The 22,154-nt window shown below is 41.8% G+C and overlaps 1 pseudogene; it reads right to left on the bottom strand.

Moving 5' to 3' along the window:
• Positions 1–20,627: 20,627 nt before the first annotated feature.
• Positions 20,628–21,781, bottom strand: LOC148657162 (7-alpha-hydroxycholest-4-en-3-one 12-alpha-hydroxylase-like; annotated as a pseudogene).
• Between the last annotated feature and the right edge of the window lie 373 nt (positions 21,782–22,154).

Below are 22,154 nucleotides of genomic sequence, written 5' to 3'. Positions count from 1 at the left end.
GACCAAACACTCCATTATCCTTCCAGTACACTTAATTCTTCAGTGTTGTTATTCCTAGTGAAATCAAGTAATATGAAGACCAAGCAATAACAAAGGAAGAATTGTATTTTTATACTTTTTATGCTTTTAAATACAAAACTTTTCTTAAATTGACACTTTCAAAATGTCAGTGTTGGACATTCCCTTAAGTCCCAGAATCCATATGATTGCTTTCTCTGCAATGATCCAGAACAACAATACCTTTTCTATAACACATTTTGCCCAGATATCTATATAATATTCTAAATAGTGATTTATTAAGGTATTAAACAAGTTTAAAATAATCCCTTTATTTAAATTGTGTTTCTTATATATTTTTTTGTTTTTTTTAATTGCTTCCCCACATTGCACAGAAGATGCAAATGATGTTAGCATAAATGTCTAAGACGGTTTACATAAATAGCCTCTTACTCAGTCTGTTTGTATCAACAGTTTGCTATCTGCATGCAAAACCATACATTTGTTTATATTAAATATCTTCTGTCAGTTGATTGCCCAGTTTTAAATTTTATTAAAATTTTTTAAAAATAAATTTTGTTTGCTGCCTGTAGAGGGTAAACTTGCAAATCTGAAAAGTTTAGTAACTATACCTGAAACTAGATAGTTGGTGTAAATTGATCAGAGCGCTGGTCATGATACAGATTCCCGTGGTACTCCACTAAGTCACCTCTTTTACAGTGGTCACCCCTTAATAATTAATCTTTCATGTTGAACATTATAAAAAAAACTTCTGAAAATCTAATTACACCATATCATATGTTCTCTGTAAACCAATTGCTGTTATAGAACTGTTGTAACAGACACAAAAGTTCTGGATCCCGAGATGAAGTTTAAACGGATTAGTTTTATTGCATGCAAGGAACAATAAAACCTAAGTATTGTTTGAAATACAGGTACAAAACTTCCAGTTTATATAGCACTTTTCAGCCGCTTCTGACGTAGTTCGTTTCCATGGTAATGGGGAGAGGTCATGGTGTCATGATAGTTCCCAGGCTTTGACCACTCTTAATGGTCAGTTTTAGGTTTCCTTCCTCCGGGCGGCTAACTGGTATCTGGAATCAATTATCCCCCTTTCCTGCCATAACTCTTAGCCTGGAAAGTCCTGTGTCACAAGAAGTCTAGTCCTTGTGCAGAAAGGAATCAGTTAACAGCTTCTTCACATCTCATATCTTTCTTCATTCCCTCCTCATAAAATATGGAATACGTCAGTGCTGCCTATTTTTTACACAGACAATGTGAGGGCAGATCTTGCCTTTTTAGGAGTACAAGCCTGCATTACCATGACATTATGAGTTCCACAGTTACAGCAAGATGTGATTAACGTCTTAGTATAAGTGATGATTACAATTATACATATAAGCAAAACTAACCCTACAAATAAATATTGTAACAAAGTTCCACCCCAGGCCCCAAACACAGACTTTAACCAAGACTCAATTCTCAAATTTTTGGTTTAGTAGTCATGATATTTTTGTCCCTCATCATAAATTTGCTGGGCCAGATCTGAGATGTGCTCTGAATTATCAAGAATATATGTGCAGCATTCAGTGCCAATTACTGAACAAGTTCCTCCTTGGGCAGCTTGTACATAATCTAAGGCCAATCAGTTCTGCATGGCTACTGTTCTGAGGGCTACCATCTCGTCATTAACAGACTTCAGACTAGATGAGGTAGAATTTGCTAACTTCTCAAAAGTGGAGGCCATTTGTATTAATTCTCGACCTAGATGCCGGCCCATGGAAATATTATACCTAAATAATACTCCCAATTAGCCAATTTCCTTTGTGGTCTATGGTTAGGTCCAAAGGGGTTGTGAGAGAACACAGATAAGGGCGCAAAGACTCCACCCAACCAAGTGCAGGCCATTGGTGTGCTGAAAACATATTTTTCCCTCACATTCATTATTTAGAGTAATATATGGTGGTCTATGACTTCTGTTATATTTCGGAGTGTAAGAGCCTGTGAAGCAGGGGCTCTAGGCCTCACTCACGCAGATATTGCAACATTGTGCAGGTTAAAGCCGTGTCATTACAATCTCCATAGTTTGCCATATTAAAATTCCCTATATCATCTCTCCAAATGATCATACCTATGACCTCCACGAGACGCCAAGGAATGACCGCCATAGGAAGTCCTCCCTGTACATATTTTGGTAATGCAGTACATACCCAGCAGGCACTCTGGTTCGATTTTTTGGCTGTCAAATATGACAGGCATAAAAAGAAATTAACCCCATGTTCCCCTTTATGGGAATGCTGTTCATTAATCCTCATAAGACATAGCCCTACAGAGACCATTAACATCATCAACAGTAATGATTTCATCCTGTGTCTGGTGCAGGAGATGAGGCTCGTCGACAGTGTGATGTGTGGATCCAGCAATCTTTTCCTTCCACTCAAACTGCAGAATCGGTTGACAACAGGATCTGGTAGGGTCCATCCCACCTTGGCTGGAGAACCTGTGAGGGAAATTTCTTGATCCACACTTACTCTCCTGCGATGAGGTCATGCCTTCCTTCAGGTGGTGGTCCCCACGCCTCCAGGACCTGCTCGTGGGCACCTTGGGTGGCTTCTGTCAGCAACTGCAATACTGTAACAAAGAATCAGTTACTGTAGTACATTCAAGTCTACTCCGTCATGTCCTGGGGAGTCACTCAGTCTCATGGGGCGCCCCGTGATCTCCTCAAAAGGGCTCAGCCCCACAGTTCAATTTGTCCCCGCACGGATGCTACACAGAACGGCAGGCAATGCATCCACCCAAGGGGTTCCTCCCAGGTGGTACTTTGTCAATTTGTCTTTCAAAGTTCGGTTCACCTGTTCCACCATGCCGGAGGACTGAGGGTGATGAGGGCAATGCAGGTCCCATTTGATTCCCAGTAGGTCTGCCACCACCCGGCACACTTTTCCAGTAAAATATGTGCCCTGGTCTGAGTCTATGCAACATGGGAGTCCCCATCAGGGAATTACTTCAGTCACAAGATATTTGGCAGTTGTCAGAGCAGTCTCTCGTTTGACTGGGACAGCCTCCATCCATCAAGAAAATTGGTCCACAATCACCAGGAGGCCTGTTTTCCCTTTACAGGGTGGCATTGAACAATAGTCTATTAGTCTAGTGCACCAACCGGGTTCCCCCCATACCCCCATGTTCCTGCGTTAGTACAGCTGCCCAGAATCCATTTTTTTCACTTACGTAGAGGTAGAAAGGTTGATCTGTCTGAGGAAACCCCAATGCAGGAGTCTGTAACAGAGCTTGTTTCAAATCACGGTAGGGCTGTTATGAAACCCCTGTGGTAACCTGGTCCAAGTATATTGTTCTCCATCTACAACAAAAGCGAACCAATCTTGCACCTCTGGATGTAGAGGAATGGACCAGAACCCATTAGCCATGTCAATTACCAAAAACACCTGGTGTTCTGGTGTCAGCAGTTGAAAAATAGCAGAGGGATCTGCTACTAAGGGGGTGAGGCGATTGATTTATTGCTCTGCTGGCCTTTTTGATGGGCCATATTAGGCTGTTGCTTGTACTATGTGTTTTTCGAACAATGCCTTGAGCTAATAGTTTTTGTTCCACTGGTCAAACTTTGTTGATTTTATATGGTTTTGTGTACAGCTGGGAATTCCCAGTAAATGTGGAGGGTTCCATATCCAGAAGCCCACATTCATCCTTAGTTCAAATTGAATGACCTTTCAGTTCATCCTTCTGGAGGGACCAGATGTTTACATCCACTCTCTCCTCATGTACAGTTAATGTAAATTCCTTGTAGATATTTCAGAGCATCCCACCCCAAAAGATCTGGGGTAGGTTCTACCCACATGATGGCGTTTAATGTTACTTCTCCATCTCCTAGTCTAATCTTGTGTTTTTGAGTCTCTTTGAGTATTATTCTATTGCCCCTTACACCAGTGGCCTCCAGCTCCCTCCCTGTGAATATTACACCACACCGTTTAGCTGAGTGTTCAGATAAACAAGATAATTGAGCCCCAGTGTCCCATAAATGAAACATTTGAGTCCCATTAATTGTACACTGTAACTTAAGTTCCTTTTCACCCAGCTTATCTTGCCCTGTTTCGGGCTCTTTCAACTGAAGGGCTTTGGCTATATCAGGCTTGAGGCCGCTCAAATAAATCTGTTTAATCACAGCAGAGGCGTTGCTATTCCCATCATCTGCGTCACTAAGTCCCGAGCATTCCAGCCAGACTGTGACAAAGCGGTCAGTGAAATCAGCCACATCCTCACTTTCTTTCTGCTGACAAGCAGATATCTTTTCCAATCTGTTTTTGGTGGGTAATGTTGTTCACCAAACCCACTCCCCTGCCGTTATCAACACACAATTACTTAAGTTCTCTGACATGCTTTTCCCCTGTCCTTCGGAGGATCATAGCGGCAGTCAGGGTAGTGATACCATAAGTATCTTTTAACTCCTGGAACGATTCCAGGTCCGCTGCGTGCCTGATTTCGGGTGCAGTACTTATTTAGCCCACCGGTCAATATCTTCTGGTTTTAGATTTGATCATATGGGGGGGTTAGGGAAGGAGGGTGCGAGAGTAGAACCCCTCGACGGGGGGTAGGGCGGAGTTCGGGTAGCTCTGTCATCAGCAGCGGCGGCTCCTTCTACCTCAAGTCCTTTCCCACTTTGGGTGTGAGTACAGATCTACGGGTGTTCTCCCTCTGATAGGGGAGACCTTGATCCATCGTTATCATACTCATACCAAGTGTCATGCCAATCAGACCTTCCGTGTCCATACGGCAAATGTTGGAATTTATCCCAATCATTGTCGTTACCTGCCTGTCGGTTCCCCTGTGGGAGAGCAGGATATAATTTAGTGGACGGCTGCAACACATTAACCAGTGCAGTGCATCTAGGAACTTTTATTATGTATTGTTAAGTCACTGGGGCTGCTAAAGCAAGTCAGCTTTATGGCATCTTAGCATAACTTTTGTTTAAGGCTAAATTAACAGACCCCATCAACACCTCTCACAATGTGCTTAAGTGATGATACTGTGATGCTGGATAAGTGAGATATATACATGTCCCACTTCACAAGCATCTACGCAAAAAAGGGAAATATAGACCAACATTTCAAAACTGCACACAAAACATAATGTGGACTTTCCGGCTAAAAGTGAGTTATGGAAAAGAAAAGTGGAAAAAGTTTAAATCTCAACTAGCAGCAGTCGGTTTTCACGAGGCTTAATATAAGAGGGAAACCAGCAATAATTTCATCGTTCATTCCTTGTGAACTATGTCCTGGCTAAACACAAAAACTGATTCAGGGATAGAGAAGTAATAAAAAAGGATTTGCTGAGGCTACTGACTTGCTGTTTGGAGATTTCCAAAACAAACATTTTTGGCAAGGTTCAGACAGCTGTTGTAATAAATTCAAATGGTAGATTTGATGCTGTCGTCGTTTGTCAGGTTGCTTAACTTTATACTTGACTGGACCCACCTTTTCCACCACCTCATAAGACCCCTGCCAGTAGGCCAGGAATTTACATTTCCGGGGTCGGGATTAATAGCAATACTTTGTCCCCTGGCTGAAATTTTCGCCCAATAGCTCCCCTATTATAAATCTGCCTTTGTTGCGCCTGGGCCTTCTCCAGATTATCTTCACAATGGGAACAACAATGTTTATTCTTTCCCTCATTTGTTCCACATGTTCAATGACAGTCTGTAATGGTGAAGGTTGATGCTCCCAAGACTCTTTGACCAGAATTAACAAGCTTTGGGGTCTCCGAGCATATAATAACTCAAATGGAGAAAACCCAGTCGAGGCCTGCAGTACTTCTCGAACAGCAAACATTACTTAAGGGAGCAATTGATCCCAATTTCTGCCATCCTTTTGCATGGCCTTCCTCGGCATGCTTTTCACGGTCTTATTAAAGCGCTCCACTAGTCAGTCTGTTTGTGGGTGATATACTGAGGTTATGATTTGATGAATACCCAAAAGCTTACTTCGGTCTTGCATGACTTTTGACATAAAAGAAGTTCCTTGATTGGTTAAGATCTCCTAAGGAATTCCCACTCTAGAGAAAATTTGCACTAGCTCTCTAGTTATGTTTTTGGCTATAGCCACTCTCAGAGGAATGGCTTTGGGGTACCTCGTGGCATAGTCCACTATTACCAGTATATACTGATGTCCCTTTGTGGTTTCAATCAAGGGTCCCACTAAATCAATCGAAGGATTCTTATAATAAGGTGGTGGGGCAGTTTTCTGACACTCTGAGCATTCCCGACAATACCTCTCGATGGCCTTGTATATTCCTGGCCAGAAAAATCGAGAGAGCAGTCTCTCTGCTTTTTGGCTATGGGCCAAGTTGAGGAGTTCCGCTAGGTAGGCTCGGGGAATAAGGTGTTGCTCCACTTCTTCTTGATCCCTCTTCTGCACCTGATAGAGGAGATTGTTTTTCACAATGAAATAAGTGTAACTCAGGGCACTGTTATCATTACAGAACTTTCCCTCAATTTTTCTCACATATCCCCATGCATGTCTCAAATTTCCATCTTCCAACTGGGCCGTCCCAAACCTCCCTCGATGTTCTGGTAGCTCCCAGTCTAGTAAATCCATATTTAATAACTCATCTCCAAGTTCAGAGCCTTCTTCCTGTTGGTTTGCCTCTCCAGGGGAATCTGTGTTGTCATCCGAGTCTCCAGGACATGGGAGTGGACTTTGCCTAGCAGACTGGACAGTATTCCAAAGTTGGAGAAAGTGGGGACAGTCTCGTCCCAACACCACAGGGTAAGGCAATTGTTCAACCACCCCTACAGTCGAACTATACAATATGTTCCTATTTCTGTAGAAATGGGAATTTTGCAGAAAGATATACCTTAGTTTCTCCATGAATACTAGTGATAGGGATCGCTTCCACTTGCCTGATCTCAGTGTCTTCAGGTAGTGCTGTAGAGGTCACCAGGGTCACCGTACTTCCAGAGTCTAACAAGGCCTCGACATGTTTTTACCCCTATCTTGATTTTAGCAATGTGGGGTTCCTCACAGGAGGGGACGCTCCCTGTGAGGTAGTTACACTTTGCTTCCTTTCTGGTGTCCACTTGCATGGGTTCACACAAATTAGGACAATGGGTGGCTAAATGTCCCTCTTCATGACAGTTGAAACATCTACAGGTTTCTCTCCATGGTCGGGGCATTGGAACCGGTCTTTCCTGAAGAGATTTCTTGACTTGTGGTTAACCCCGATAATCACTGTACTTTAGTGACTGAAACTTCCTTTCATTCCCCAAATTCTTGGGGTTTCTCCTATCCTCTTTTTGAAATTCCCCTCTTTCTTCCTTAATCAAGGCTTCAGTGGCATGTTGTCTGTCCACTAAATCAACCGCCCGGTCTAATGTCTGGGGATCCATCACTCACTTTTCTTGAGGCAGACTCCTCACAAAATGATCCAACACCACTCTCTCTACCACTTTCCCCGAGTTTAGTTCTTCTGGCTGGAGCCATTTCTTTGACAGATGTACTAGGTCAAATATTTGAGATCTAGTGGGCTTGTCCATTTGATACCTCCAGTTATGGAACCAGACCACTCGTATCGCCATTGTTACCCCTAATCTCGCCAAGATCTCCTTTTTTAGAGTTTCATAGTTCTCAGCATCCTCTTCTATTAAATCATAATAGGCTTTTTGGGCTTCCCCAATTAAATAAGGTGCCATTCTCCCTGCCCATTGCTCTCTGGCCCATGCATTCCTGGCAGCTGTTCTTTCAAATGTTATTAAATATGCTTCCACATCATCTAGCTCCATCATCTTTTGAAGCCCAATTTCTTCTATCTTACTGGGATGTCTCCCTGTTACTGAGAACCATCTTATTTCCTCTCCTAAACTTTGCAATTCCTCTCTCACCAAATTCTGTTCCTCTATAATTCGTTGATTAGTCTTAATTTGAATTTTATTAGCCTCCTGCTGTGCCTGTATAGCTTCTTGTTGTTCTTTTAAAGCCTGGAACTGGGTGAGGGTGGCTTGTGATAATTGTTGTATCAGTTGTTCCATTTTTCTTAGCGAGAGCTCACACACAAACCGAGAAAAAAAAAACTTTTTATTACCACAATTCTCAATCCCGATCAGCGGCTGCCCAAATCCTCCACCAATTGTGGCGTCTCCGGGGGAAAGATTTATGTAACTGAGACAAAAGTACTCACACCACACTTCTCTTCTTTAATTTCCGTGGAGTTTTTCTCCATTTCTCCAGTCCGTTCATCTTCCAAGCCAGTCCGCAATCCATTCTCTCAATCCTTATCCAGTCCGAGTTCCAAAATCCATAAAGTACCACAAATCCTCGTCGTATCCAAATCACCAACCGTAAGCCGTAATCCTTTATCTCTTCCATTAATCCGTTATTCTTCAAACCGTACAAACACTAACCTGATTCCTCTATCTCCTCAAAAATGCATTCACCTACTGGCTTCCGTGCTGGTTCACTGTTTCCAGGGCATTTATATTTTGTTTCCTGACGAGACTCACCTGTGTCTCATTGTTTTTCGGACTAAGCCCTTTCCATCTGCGGGTCAGCTGGTTTTTCTTGGCGGCCATCTTGCTAAGATCGGTAAGAGGATTGCTACCGGAGTGACGACCTTCGGATAGGGTTTTTACATGTGGAATACTCTTTGCCTTGGATTGTTTGGACTTTGGGGATTGCTTTGAAGTCTTCTTGCCTTTGGATTGGAGTGGACCCTTCGGAGAGCCGGCCTGGAGGCTTCCTCCAGGATGGCGGAAGGGTTTGACTCCTATGACCGGCCTGGGGAGGCTCCCAGGCTGAAATGGACTTTTCGGTTCTGCTGGATGCATGAGGGAGAACCACCTGGACGGCGTGAGTTTGAAGATTATGTTTTGTTTGAGATTTTGGGCCTTACGTCCAATGATGTGTGGTGTGTGCAAGGGAATAGACCCTTGAAGTATATTGATGTTTCTTTGAGAAATGAAGAGATATATAAGAGGGCGTCTGTTAGAGTTACAAACAAGAAAAAGGAGAATTTTTTGAGAGACTATGAGGTGTTAGGTTGCTACAACGACAATGTTCATGTGGTGATAGTGCACTTATATGACCCCTTTCTTGGGGATGATGATGTAACGGCTTTCCTCCTACGACATGTCTCAGTCATGGGTCAGCCAAAGAAAATTATGGATAGCCGTAATATCTGGACTGGGAAAAGAAAGTATAGAGTGCTACTTCGATCTGACACACATGGGGCAGGGGGCTTCCATCACCCCCCAGCATCTTTTTCTTTGGGTTCCAGCAGGGGCTATTTATTTTACCAAAATCAGCCCCAGTTCTGTAGGAAATGTCGTAACTTTGGACACTATGCGGCCAAGTGTAGGGAGAACGTGTGTACGATATGTGATGAGACCGGGCATGTTGCGAGGGAATGTGGAAAGAAGGTGTGCACTTTATGCGGCGTGGAAGGACATTTGTTCAAGGGCTGTAAGTGGAGAAACATAAAAATGGGATGGGAATATGAGAGGAGGAGGAGGCCTCTGAGGAAGAGGAAGAGGGGGCTAGGCCAGAAGTGGGTGTGGCTCCAGTTAATGAGGGAGCACAAGAGGTTGAGCATCAGCAGGAAGCAGGGCAAGGCCCAGCTGATCAGGACATGGACGACAGAAACGGCAGAAAGCGAGTAAGAACCTGGGAAAGTGATAGCTAAAATACGAAGGGAAGAGGACGAGGGCGATTCTAGTGTGGAAGAGGAGAAGAAGGTGGGGGAGGAACCAGTGGAAGAGGGCCAGGACCAGGCCAGGAGATGGAGGATCAACCAATGCCAGGAATGGAGGTCAAAGCAGAAGAATCAGGCGACCTTGTCGAGGAGGAATCTCAAGCTTCAGCCAGGAGGAGGGAGAAAACTTACCTGAGGTCCCAGTCAATTGCCCCAGACATCATCGACACAACGTCTGGGGAAGATAGATCGCACTATCCCTCTATGGGGTGGTACTCACCTGTGACGGATATTTCAGAGGATTGAAATATGACCAGTCAGATGGCATGGAGAAAGAGACAGGGCTGGAACCACCATGAGTCTCCGTATCTGTACGGTCAATGCAAGAGGTCTGAAAGACAGAATAAAAAGGACTGCAGTTTTTGAAACTTTGAGGAAGCACAGGTTTGACGTGTGCTTCCTATAAGAAGTTCATTTAGCTGGGGAATATGACATTCACAGGTTCACAAAGGATTGGGGTAGTTTGTGGGGGGAGTGCATTCAGCAGGGGTTAGAATTGTTTTCGGGAGCATGGTGGTGGAGGAAACAGAGTATTTTGTGGTAAGTCAAGGAAGGGTGATTGTGGTGGATGGATTGTGGGCGGGCACCAAAGTCCGTTTGATATGTGTGTACGCACCAGCAGAGCGCAGTGCACGGAGGAGTTTCTTTGCTGACCTAGCGCCTTGGTGCACTACAAACAGGCGGGTCTTTTTGGGGGGGCATTTTAATTAAGACATTTTGGCACTGACAACAGGGGCAACCGAGATTAATCAGCTGTTGTGTGACTTTGAACTAAAAGATAGTTTTAAAGGTTTCTTCTCAAACTTTCCCATCACGTGGCAAAATACTAGGGGAGTGGGGAAAAGATTGGATTATACGTTTGTATCCTCAGGCATTTAAATCCAAAGTGTCACAGTGACTCTGACATGGTTTTCGGACCATGTAATCATTCGGGTGGAAATCGGTGACTCTTGCACATGTTTTGGAAGAGGGGTCTGGAAATTAAATATAGCCGTTCTGCAGGAACACGATTACATCCAGCTGATCAGAGACAAACTGCAATTATGGGTAGCCCAGAAAAGCAGCCGTATTGCCGTATCAGCAGTATTGCATGCTGAGAGCACGTAGAAAGAACATGGAGGTGTGCCGGTTACAGAAGTGTAACGTTGCCATAGCCAAAATGTAATGTAGTGTGCTCTCTGAAGGCACCAGTTCTGTAGGGTTTGGGCATTTACTGGGACAATTATTAATTGTAGCAGTAAATCACAAAATTGATTCTTTTGATGGCTTTAGAATCCAACCATGCGACATAACTCAAACAACGCACACACACAGGTACTAATACACGAGGATACATTTATTAATACATAGAATATGCATATAAACCTAACAGATCTTATCGAGAGGGTTATCAGAATACAAAAGGTATATATTCAGTCAGTTACAAAGAGTTACATATATCAAGAGGACATACGTTCAGTATATCATTCATTTAGACCGTTTCATAAATGAACTTGGTTATAACTTCTACATTAGATACTCAAAACAAGTACATAACTCTTAGGAATTAAATTGATATCAACTGGTTGGGATAACAATTGAATTCTCGAGCTGTAATGCATTGAAGTTGAATACTCATCCAATCTCTGGGGATTCAGATCTCCTGCGGGCACAAAGAAACAGTTGCAGGCTGTTGCTGTCCAATCCGCGCTGTCTGGCTCAGTGCCAGGCTGTGCTGTGCGGCTTGCGACGGTGCGCTGCTGATGCTCACTGGCCAGCTAGTTAGTGTTGGCTTTAACTAGCAAAGTTTGCGCACAGGTATTAGGTATTAGAGTGAGCTCTGATAGGGTGGTTCGGTCATCAGAAGGAATGGTAGAAGCTGTCTCAAGATATTTTGGGGCATGCTTTCAAGAAGAGAGTAAAAACATAGAACCAATGGAAGAAATAGCTAGATTGGTGGTAAATAGATCGGAGGCACAGGAGATGGAGGGACTGGATTCAGGATTTGAGCTGCTGGAAGTGGAGAAGGCCATGCGCAGCCTGGGGAAAGGCAAGGTCCCGGGTATTGATGGACTGCTGGTGGAATTTTACTTGACCTTTTGGGACCTACTGGGACCAGTTTTGGTAGAGGTGTTTGAGGAAATTTTAAAAGGCAGAGGGTTGAATGAATCCATGAGGCAGGGGGTCCTGGCCCTACTCTATAAAAAAGGCGACTCCTTAGATTTGGGTAACTGGAGGCCAATCCAACTTCTCTGTGTAGATTATAAGATCCTTGCTAAAGTATTGTGTAGCCGACTATGGAAGGTTTTGCCAATATTGATACACCCTAATCAGTCATGTGGGGTGGCGGGTAGATCTATTTCCTGGAACTTAAAACTTATAAGAGACTCAATTGCCTGGGCAGAGGACAGAAATATGCCTTTGCTTGTAGTAAGCCTGGATCAAGAAAAGGCTTTTGATAAGGTTCATCACACTTTTTTGTGGTTGGTACTGCAAAGGTTTGGCCTGAGTCCGAGGTTTGTTAATTGGTTAAAGTTACTTTATGTCAATGTTGTTTTTTAGGGTGTGTATCAATGGGCACCTGGGTGGAAAAGTTCGGATAGGAAGAGGGGTAAGACAGGGATGTGCTTTTTTCACCCTTGCTGTATACTCTGTATGTGGAGCCTTTGCTTATCATGATTAGATCTAATAGTAAGGTAGACGGTCTGTGTGTGCCAGGAAGTGGAGGTAGGCAAGTTAAGCTTGCTGCATATGCAGATGATGTAACTTTGTTACTGAGTTCAGAATTTAGTCTGCAGTATGCCCTGGAGACTGTGGACAAGTTTGGCCGGGAGACAGGCTCTGAGGTAAATAGGGACAAAAGCGTAATAAAGATCTTTGGAAAGTGGAGAAACAAAGCCGAGGTGTCAGAAACCCTGAGGGCAGAACTTGGGCCAATAAAGATACTAGGAGTAGAATTTGGATCTGGGGTGCTAGGGCTACACAACTGGAAAACACAGCTGAACCGGGTTAGCTGAAAGCTAGGCATGTGGAGAAACAGACGTTTATCATATATTGGGAAGGTACAGGTGATCAAAATGGATATACTTCCTATGCTTGTTTTTTTGGCAAATGTTTTTCCTGTGCCCACATGCTATCATAAAAAGTTGACAAGGTTGGTGTTTCAATTCATCTGGTGTGGAAAGTACGAGTATGTGAAAAGGGTGGATATGTACAAAGGATGTCATCAAGGTGGGAGGGATGTACCGGATCTACCTTTAAAGTTAAATGCCATATTTGTTGTGGGTGTGTGTGAAGCTGTGCATAAGGAGCTACAACATGAGTAATTATATTTCGCAAGGCTTTGGTTCTCCTGGTCAGTGTGTCCTTTGTGTAAGTGGACAAATACCATGCCCAAAGTGGGAAGGACACCGTGGTTTTATAAACAAGCAACAAAGTATTTGAATGGGAAGCTGGATGAGGAGTGTGTGTGGCATAGAGCCTTGTATGAAAGAGCGAGAGAGGTGTGTGTGCAAAAAGAATACCCAGGCATAATGGTCCCGGAGTATCGCTGGAGGTTTCTGCACTATAAAGGTTTATCTAATAGTATGAAAGACCTGAATTGGTTGTGTGGGTGGGAGAAGCTCTTGGTGCGGGAAGTTATGCATAAACATAAGTTGACGAAGTCGTCTGTGTGCCCGAGGGCTGAATGTGGTGCGGTAGAGTCAATTGCACATGTGTTCTGGGGCTGTAGGGTGGCACAGTTAGTCTGGGAGAAACATAGAGTCTTATTTTCTGGGTTATGGCTGAGTTTCCAGCTAACAGAGGCTGTGGTTTTATGGGGCTGGAAAACGATTAAGGGGAATGAAAGGATCAATTTTCTGTTGTGGTTCATTGTGTGTTTAATCAAACTGATTTTATGGGACAGTAGGAACCACTTGGTAAAGTATGGATGTGAGGGGGGAGTGCAAGGGATCAGTGGGCGTGTAAGGTATGAATTACGCAGGCAGCAGAGATATGAGTACAACAAATGGGGCTACCATGCTGCTAAGGAACTTTGGAAAACCCTTTCTGATTTAGGATAAGGATGGACTGTGTTCTGTAATGTGATTGATTTTGTTGAGACTTGTTATTTTTGTATATTAATTTAAAAAAAATATTGAGCAGATCGTTCCTGAAATACCTGTCCTGGATGACCCTTCCCCTAGTCATCTTGCAAATGATATACAAATGCAAGGAAATAATATCCACCTCAAGAAAGCAAACATAAAAGGACAAACTATACACATGTACCACAAACATTGTGGTCCTTGTGTGTTTTAAAAAAGGGAAGCTTAGAATTTAATTCTCAACACAACAGTATCTTTGGGAAAATTGTGTGAACTTCAGGATAGAGGATCCAAGGTCAAGAATCTTGAGGTCATTTAAAACTCATAATTGTAAAAGTGTATTTTATTTATTAATGTCTTCTTATTTGTATGGATTTTTGGGTATATACCATAGAAACATTTTTTAACATTGCAAAATGCTCAGAACTACTTGGATCATAGCTCAGAGTAAAATACTGTACATGAATAATTGTTTCACCTTCCATGCACTGGCTCCATGTGAATTACAGAACAAAATCTGTCTTCTGATTATATCAGTAGTGAACTGTTCTTTACCTCTGTACCTGTAACAAGCACAGCCAGCGCCAATTGTCCCAAATTATTCAATCTGCTTTCCACACCCTTTCCTTCACTATTTAAACCCTCTGCTCACTCCAAACCAACGCTCGGTATTAGGAATCTTTCCGCCTCCTGAGCTCTCGGTACTTACGACTTTCAGCACCTTGCTCTCTTGGACCTCGCCTATCGGACCCCTATCCAACTGGTACCTTTTGACCATTCTTTCGTCTCGCACTTCTCGGACTGTTAGCCTAGAATTCCTCTCTGGACTCGACCACACTTGGACTGAACGACTACTCTTTTGACTCGCCCTTCTTGGACTCGTTCACCTTGAACTGCATCAGAGACCTGCACAGGTTTGTAAAACTCATCTTAACAGTACCAACATGTCATTTATTCTTTGGACTCTGTAGCTGTTGAGTCACAAAAATGATCTTGCAAACCTTTATTTCTGTAAAGCTGTGTAATTAGAAAGCATTTTGTGAGCATGCATCATCAGGGTCGGATTTTTGTGTTTGTAGGCCCAAGCAATTTCATTCTGAAAAAAGAGGGGTAAATGCCAAATGAATTACGTCAATTGAAATGATGTACTGTAAACAATTGTAATAACCGGAGGATTTGCATAGAATGAATCTCGCATATCCCTGATGTGCCGACAACAACATATTTATTTACCTCCACGTGTTGGCTTTGACAGACAGACATCGAAACTCCTCATAGGTGTTACATACACACACAAAAACACGTGGGTTACAAGGACAACCCTCAATTTAGGGTGGGTTACAAGGACAAAGCAGCAAACACTGACAACTATTTACAATTGCCCCACATAAACTCTCCACGCTATTTATACTGCCAGTTCAATCTCCGGTCAACACACTTACCAGCCCCATGGCTGCTGCTCCCAGGCATAATAATTGTTATTATTCAGTTGGCATGGTTGTACAATGGTAAGCATTGCTGCCTTGCAGTGCTGGAGCCCTGGGTTCAATCTTAACAAGTAGCCAATTAACTTATCTGCATTCCCTTTGAATGTTGGAAGAAATCCATGCAAACATGGAAACAAAATACAAACTCCAAGCAGACAGCATCCCAGAAACTGAAGCCATGCTAACCATTGTGACACTATGAAACAGTTCTTATTCTTATGTCCTACAGCCCAGAGAATATTTGGATGTTTACACTTTTATAGTTTACACTTATATAGCGCTTTTCTGGACACTCCACTCAAAGCGCTTTACATTACCAGGTAATGTAAAGCGCTTTGAGTGGATGATGCGACGGCAGCCATAGTGCGCCAGAACGCTCACCACACATCAGCTATCGGTGGGGAGGAGAGCAGAGAGTAATGAAGCCAATTCATAGATGGGGATTATTAGGAGGCCATGATTGGTAAGGCCCAATGGGAAATTTGGCCAGGATGCCGGGGTTACACCCCTACTCTTTTCGAGAAACGCCCTGGGATTTTTAATGACCACAGAGAGTCAGGACCTCGGTTTTACGTCTCATCTGAAGGACGGCACCTATTTACAGTATAGTGTCCCCATCACTGTACTGGGGCATTAGGACCCACATGGACCACAGGGTGAGCGCCCCCTGCTGGCCCCACTAACACCGCTTCCAGCAGCAACCTTAGTTTTTTTCCCAGGAGGTCTCCCATCCAGGTACTGACCAGGCTCACACCTGCTTAGCTTCAGTGGGTTACCAGTTGTGAGTTGCGGGGTGATATGGCTGCTGGCGATATAAGGGTATTTTTATAAGGGTATTTTGTGCTTGGAACACCTTGTTTTGCCAGGTTTTTCAAGACTTGATTATGCCACAACAATGCTTGTTTTGTGTACTACCGTGTAGTTGAAATGAAATAATCCAGTGAAATCACCTTTACATACTATACCTTTTCAGAACAATTATTATGAGATGAGTATTTCACAACATGCCTTGAAGAATTTTATCAGTATTTACATTAGTGATTGGGCAATAAACAGGCAGAGCTGTTTTCCTTTGGCCAGTCAACAACTAAAAGTAAAGGGGGCGGGGGAAAATTTAGAGTTGGGTCTACAGATTAAAGTCTTCAAGTTTAGAAATAATATCTCTCCACTTCAGTTCTAAAAACATGCAATTTGTTTAACCTCAAAAGATCACCCAAATTGTTTTTTTTCAGTCAGTTCTGATGTTTGATGAATTATTAGCTAATATCATTACCAGTGAGCAAATAAGATTTAAATTTCATGTTGAATCATCTTAGGTTACTGAAAGTTAAGCAAACATTGTTCAAAATGTCATTTGCGGTTATTTGGCATGAACAGGTTCAAAATGGAAAAAATGCTTTAAAATCCATATATCATTTCAAATGTCAAATCTTATTAAAGAAACCAGTCAAAACTCAATAGTATCAAATTAATTTAATTTTAACCCATTTAATTTCTCCTGAATCTGAGGATGAAAATATGATGAGTTCACATATATACAGTAAATGTGAAAGTAATCCCTCACTAGGCTTGCAAGTCTATTGCTCTGTCTGTACAAAATACTCTCTTTTTTATTTTCAAATACACATGCCAAAGGGGTCTGTGATAATTGGAAATTAGTTATTAATTTTAAACTAAACTATTTTAATGAGATTGTAACTTGATTTAATGCACTGTATTACTGTAAGGCATTCAAATATCATGGCAGGATCCAGTGGTTTTGTTAACCACTAGCTAGCCTATCTTATAATAATTACAATCCCAAAGGAATTTGTTTCCATTGTACATAATAGACTGAGACTGATTATTTTGCTCTTTTGGTCTGATTGCATCTGCAGTAATCAGGGGAGGAACTGTATGCTTGTATACAATTCATGCTCTGTAAAACCATACGGATGTGATCTTCTCCTGAATTCCTGGTCTTACTAGTTTACACATTTTTGTTACTGTTGTTTATGTCTGTGAAAACATTGCCTATGGTTTTTGCACCTCTGAAGAAAAAGAAATGTTATGACACCTTTTATTCTTGTGTTAGAGATGATTTTTTCTTTTGTTGGAAGCTGTGCAATTAAGCTTAGTGTATTTAATGGCTCCAGGGTCAAGAACTGAGAATTTAGGATTATATTTTGTGTTTTAAGGATTCACATCATATTTTTATTTATTTCGTCTTGCTGTTGTATAAAGCCAGGAAATTAGAAAATAGCACATGTTATTAATGGACTAAGTCATCATATGAAGCTGCAGCATCATCTGGTGGTGAATGTAACAATCAGATTTATTGCAGGGTGGTATATTGGTGACAGTTGCTAGCGTTGCTGCTTTATAGTGCTGGAGCCCTGGGTTCCATTCCCAGACAGCTATCTGCATGTTTTCCCTGTGTTTAAGTGGGTTTCCTCCAGTTGTCCCAGTTCCCTCTGGAGTATGTGTGTGTGTGCTGCTCTGCAATGAACTAGTGTACCATACAAAATGTCAGCACCTTGCACCTGTTGCTTACTACGATAAACTGTGGCACCCCTGTGACCCCCGTATTGCATAAAATGGTTCGAAAATGGATGGATAACAATTTATTATTGGAAGTCTTAGGGCTTGGTTGCAGTAAATCAAGAGTCAGGACACAAGAGTTGATTTTCAGCTTAAAGGGTACCCTGGACTGTGGGCGCCCAGAGACCTATCTGTCCCTCATGGGGTGTGAATGAGACCTGGAACCAAGTGACGAAAAGAAAACAAAAGAGTAATGGATGAAAAGGCAGTGTACCACTACGCTTGCATATTAACATAACATAAGAGTCCTATGAGGCACTATGCAATTAGCATACAGTCATAATGTATTAATATGCTTAAGCCAACTACATAATTATGTTGTTTTATCAGTTTTATTAGAGACATCTCATAGCGCCTTTTGCAGATAGTGGCTGGCTATTAGATATTTAAGTTACATTTCAATGTCTTTTCAGCCACACATAGAGTCTTAAGAACTTTCAGTCGTCTGCAGAGGTATCGGTTCTCTGGTACAGGAGAGAAATCTCTAAGTGGAGAAATTAGTTCTTGTCGCCGATGAGGGGGAACACAATCGGTTCTATCATGAATGCCATCTGCAGGCGCGTGGGGATCTTAAATCGCAGCGCTGATTAGCATCAGGTGTGGAAGCTGCACATTCCCACCGCTGAGTGGGAAGTGCATGGGTGGTGTGTTCCACTGTCACAAGTCCCATTCAAAATAGATTTTTATGAGATAGAGACACTATACAAACTGGATGGCAATTCTGACTGACATCCAATGCTTTCTGATATAAGATAAGATCACTTTAGTAGCCATATACAATTTCTTGAATTAGGAATTTGTCTTTTTGCATACCCCAACTTGCTCTCCATGAGACACACAGATGGGAAGAGAGAAGTTGGGGGTCAGAGTGCAGGGTCAGCCATTTATACAGCACCCCTGGAGCAGTTGGGTTAAGAGCCTTACTTGGGAGCCCAATGGAGTAGGATTCCCCCTGGCTGCGGGATTGGAACCGGCACCCAAAGTACCACTGCTCCTCCTTCCATCTGATATGACTGATGTATCTGAGGCCCCAATTGCTCCTTATCAGTATGATTTAAGGTTCTGGTTGATCATTAGATATCTATTTTACAAGGCCGGTTTGAGCCTTGGATTTCAAATTGCCTGCCTTGGTTGTGAAAGTTAGTAGAATAAAACTGCAACTATTGCTCTACCTAATGTATAGCGGTTGTGGATGAGCTGGTGGCTCTTGGAGATCCAACAACCTATAAGGGGAGAGAGGCACTTTTTAAAAGTTCTAGGAGACATAGTTGGCTAGAGTACCTATATATGAGCTGCCTAAAGCAAACGAGCTGAATGCCTTTTATCTGAGGTTTGAGACACAGGACTTCTCTGGTGCTTGTGGAAGTATATTAGATACTATTACAGCTTGTATTACAAACTTGTCCAAACTTGCTTAACCTTTGTGATGAATTTCCCCTGTTGAGTTGGCTGTGATGACAAAAAAGATACCACAAGGGGCAAACATGGCAACCAGAGACTTTTGCTTTTTAAATACCTTCTAAATTGAAGTTGTGCAATTGAACTGGACAGGGGATATTCACATGGGTGTAGTGATATGAGAGTTTTTAATGTACTAAAATAAAAATTGGAAAAGTAAATTGTGAGTGCACTTTGACAGCTGTTAAGAATCAGATACAATAATTTACAGCCTCACGCATGGATTCTAAATTCACCATACACAATTTATTGATACAACACCAAAACATGCATAGCAAACATGCATAAAGAATATATTTGTGAATCGATCATCTGTGATAACAATGGTTGAACATTCACTCTAGGATTACAAAGAAAAAATTTAATAATGTTAAGAGTTAAAATATATAAAATGTATTGAGTCTCATATAGTTGATCATATTCATATTCTCAAAGACAAGTAAATATGCATCTACTATCATGAACTAAACTTTATCAAATGTGTTTAGAATAATAGTTTAACTCTCAAGAATACAATGTGAAAATATTCATAATGTGTTGTATTGAAGTAGGGCCTATATCTGTACTGCACATCTCCAGCACTACAAAATTATTACTGAACCATATTGTAGAAATCATTAGAATGATTGCTGAGATCTGTTAACTTAGGCCATCTCAAAATATTTGTTAGAGCAAACAAATGTGACAACAACAAATGCTCTGCTGCAAGTGTTAAAGGAGGAAAATAAAGGAAGCCATAAAGAATGAAAACACACCTTAAAAAAGGGGAAAGCACTAAAAGTTAAGCCAACTCCTGTCACATGTTAAAGCATGAAGTACTGTAGTAACTTTTGTTTCTCAGTCCGTACTGTATATAACAGCTAACAAGAACTCTTGTAGTTTGTCTGTCCATGGGGAAGACCCAGCACACATTGCTGTTTTTATTGAGGCTCAATAAAACAGTCTGCACAAGACTGTGTTGTACTCCTCTGGTGAAAAAATTCCCTTAACAATACTGTAGAAGTTTTATACTCAAAGATCAGTTGACCGATCTTAACGAGTTTTGTACTTCCCTCTGAGAACAGAGCTGGGCTAGATTGTCTCTTTGGTACGATCTCTTCAGCTGCTTATTCTATGCAGAGAGAGAGAGAGCTTAATTAATTTAATGCACAACTGATAAAAAAGTGAGCTCTAAAAAATGATGTGATTGCACTGATTAGCACTTTTTAAGGACTCAAAGCATTGAACATCATAAGATTAACAGTACAGAATTTTAACTATACTTAAATACAGTACTACATATTTAATAATGGAGATTTAAAAAACTGAAAAATGAATTGAGGAATCGCCCATAAGGTCTGTGGATCAGGGTGAAAAGAAGGGTCCATCTGATTAGCAGTATATTGAAACAGTGCAACTCTGTCCCCTTCTCGGATATTGCACTCTCTACTGTCAGCCAGCTTGAGGGACTCCTCCACTGCACTGTCCAACACAGGGGTCTTCAGAAGTACGTCTCTTGTGAGATTGATTAGCGCCCCCCCACGTTTTACCTCTTGTCCTGTTTCCTTCAAGACCTCTTCCACTTCCTTTCGGATTGCCTTCATTGCTTCAGGATGCTTCATGAGGGACAGAAGCAGCCAGAAAGCAGTAAGGCCAGTGTTGCCTTGAGAAACCCAGAGCAGCAAAAAGATGTATCTGTCCAGATACTCTTTCATTCGATGTTCAGCTCTCTCTTGCTGCTGTTCTGAAATCCAGCCACTAATATTTTACTTTTGATTCACATTCTGTACAGACAAAATGCTACTGAGCAACCGATTTAGTCTTTCTGCTTCCATTTTCTCCTTCGGTAGGAACACTCCAAAGGCCAGCTTAGGAAAAAGTTTGTCAAATTTTCTGAACTCATAAAACAGTTCATCAGATTGAATGCGGTCTTTCTCATTTGCTTTCTCCAAGCTTCCTGCAGACTTCACTGGTTAATTGCCAAAAAGGGCAAGGTAACCAGCCCTGAACACAATATTGTAGCTAAAGTTAAAAAGTGTATCTCCTTTCCACTCGTTCTCATCTTTTTCTGTACCCACACTGTGTAGGAGTCTAGGACATGACTGAGCCAAGGTATGGAACCTCGGTCTAGCAGGGGTTCTCCAGGGCATCTTCTGTGAAATGCGCCCAGGATATAAAGCCCACCGAGAATAGAAACCAGCAATGAAAGAAGAACTGAGAGTAAAAAACTCATTTTGCCAGACTGTCTCACAGAGGTGCAATGAGTAAAAGCACCACTTTCTCTGAAAATAAAATGAAATTCTTGCTCCTCCTCCTGATTGCAATATACTGAGGCAGAGATCATTGCATAAACAAAAGTAATGGGAAACCTCAGCTTTTAACTGCCTTGTAGTTTTTGAGTTCACATTTAATCAGTACAAGGAGAGCAGCATAACTGAAATTATTTCACTAACACTAGAAAATATCTGACATCTCTTTTCAAAGGTGTTTTGAAAACATCATGTTCTTGACTATACATCTGTAGTACTACATTTTCAGTACAATTTATGGGAAATGCAAATCAAATGATCTTTTAAGTTTAATATTTTCACTGTGCAGTACTGAAAATGTAGTACTGCACAGTGAAAATATTAAACTTAAAAGATCATTTGATTTGCATTTCCCATAAATTAATAAAATATTTTACCCATATTAATGTAAAAACTTTACATCAAATCAAGAAGTTTCCAAGGAGAGGTATCTTGATTTTTAAAAACATGCTAATATTAAGTGATATACACATAATATTAATAATATGTGATTAATAATAACAGGCAACATTACCTTGATA

Source organism: Lepisosteus platostomus, chromosome 8 (assembly GCF_059453375.1).
Source record: "Lepisosteus platostomus isolate fLepPlt1 chromosome 8, fLepPlt1.hap1, whole genome shotgun sequence".
Classification (NCBI taxonomy): domain Eukaryota; kingdom Metazoa; phylum Chordata; class Actinopteri; order Semionotiformes; family Lepisosteidae; genus Lepisosteus; species Lepisosteus platostomus.
The sequence above is the reverse complement of the archived record's forward strand: the minus strand, read 5'-3'. Positions and strand labels throughout refer to the sequence as shown.